We start from the raw sequence: 287 nt of genomic DNA, 5'->3' as shown, positions 1-287 counted from the left end.
CTTTGTGTTCTGTGAAATCATCTCACAGAGTTACAACTTTCTCCTCAAGAAGACTTTCGTTAAGGCAGTTCTTGTGGAATTGACAATCTGATATTTAGGATCCTATAGAGGGCTAGTGTGAAAAAGGAAATATCCTCAGATGAAATCTGGAAAGAAGTTTTCTGAGAAACTTCTTAGTGTTCTGTTAATTCAGCTCAGAAAGTTACATCTCTATTTCGTGGATCTCTTCCCTAGCCTTATTTCTGTGGAATCTGAGAACAGATATTTCGGATCCCTTTGAAGACTAT

The 287-nt window shown here is 37.3% G+C and overlaps 1 pseudogene; it reads left to right on the top strand.

The window, feature by feature from the left end:
* Positions 1-287, top strand: part of LOC105554148 — a 9,592-nt pseudogene that overhangs the window by 6,238 nt on the left and 3,067 nt on the right.

The sequence above is a fragment of the Mandrillus leucophaeus genome, unplaced genomic scaffold (assembly GCF_000951045.1).
Source record: "Mandrillus leucophaeus isolate KB7577 unplaced genomic scaffold, Mleu.le_1.0 Scaffold63, whole genome shotgun sequence".
Lineage (NCBI taxonomy): Eukaryota > Metazoa > Chordata > Mammalia > Primates > Cercopithecidae > Mandrillus > Mandrillus leucophaeus.
The sequence above is the reverse complement of the archived record's forward strand: the minus strand, read 5'-3'. Positions and strand labels throughout refer to the sequence as shown.